Genomic DNA, 842 nt, shown 5'->3' on the forward strand with positions numbered 1-842 from the left:
TTAATTTTAGAGCGTTGTTAAAATTATTTAGTCAGTAACTATCAACTATCATAACTACTATACTATCATAGACATCGTACACTCTACCATATATTAATTATCAAAAATAAAATGTTATTACACCTAATTAACCTAACTAGTTTCATATAGGTTTCTAAATTCAGATGACTTCGAGGGAGGGTTTAAGAACTCAGATGTGGAGCAATTAATCTCGACGATGGAGAACAACTATGAAGAGTTTGCTTCTCAAAATGGGAGCTGAAGTGGCGCTGCCATTAGCCAAGACTGTATTCTACAGTGATTACAGAGAATTACTTGACAAAGTTGAAACTCCATGCACAATCATACAGACCACTAACGACAAGGCTGTTCCTCGCAGCGTAGCACTCTACATGCAGAACAAGATCAAAGGGGAAGCCACTTTGGAGATCATACACACTGATGGCCATTTTCCTCAGCTTACTTCTCACCTTAAGTTTATTGAGGTTTTAAAGGCTACTCTCGACTCTGATGCCCTTCCTTAATTAATCAATTGAGATTATTATTTCCATGTTCTCTAAGTCTCTATCTGTTTCTTCTTGTCATCGTTTAATTTCTTGGTTGTTGTACTAGTACCACAAGGTAAGTAGCATTATTGAATGGTGATGTATTTCAATAGCATGCATGTGATATTTCATGTTTGTATTCGTTGACTCCTTGTTAGTTACTGTTTGTATGGTTGGGGGTGGGGCCGAAGAAGAATTAATCGCAGCGTCTACCTATCCTAAATAGTCTCACAAATCACGGTGCTATCAATACAAGAGGATTTTCTCAATAAATAAATAAATAAAAATACAAGATAA

At 36.0% G+C, this 842-nt stretch overlaps 1 long non-coding RNA gene and 1 pseudogene across 1 annotated transcript in view; both read left to right on the forward strand.

Annotated features, from left to right (window-relative positions):
* LOC107634382 overlaps nt 1-707 on the forward strand; it is a 1437-nt pseudogene extending 730 nt beyond the window's left edge.
* LOC110270116 overlaps nt 1-842 on the forward strand; it is a 23982-nt gene that overhangs the window by 9241 nt on the left and 13899 nt on the right. The window lies entirely within an intron of this gene.

This window comes from Arachis ipaensis, chromosome B03 (genome assembly GCF_000816755.2).
Source record: "Arachis ipaensis cultivar K30076 chromosome B03, Araip1.1, whole genome shotgun sequence".
NCBI classification, from domain to species: domain Eukaryota; kingdom Viridiplantae; phylum Streptophyta; class Magnoliopsida; order Fabales; family Fabaceae; genus Arachis; species Arachis ipaensis.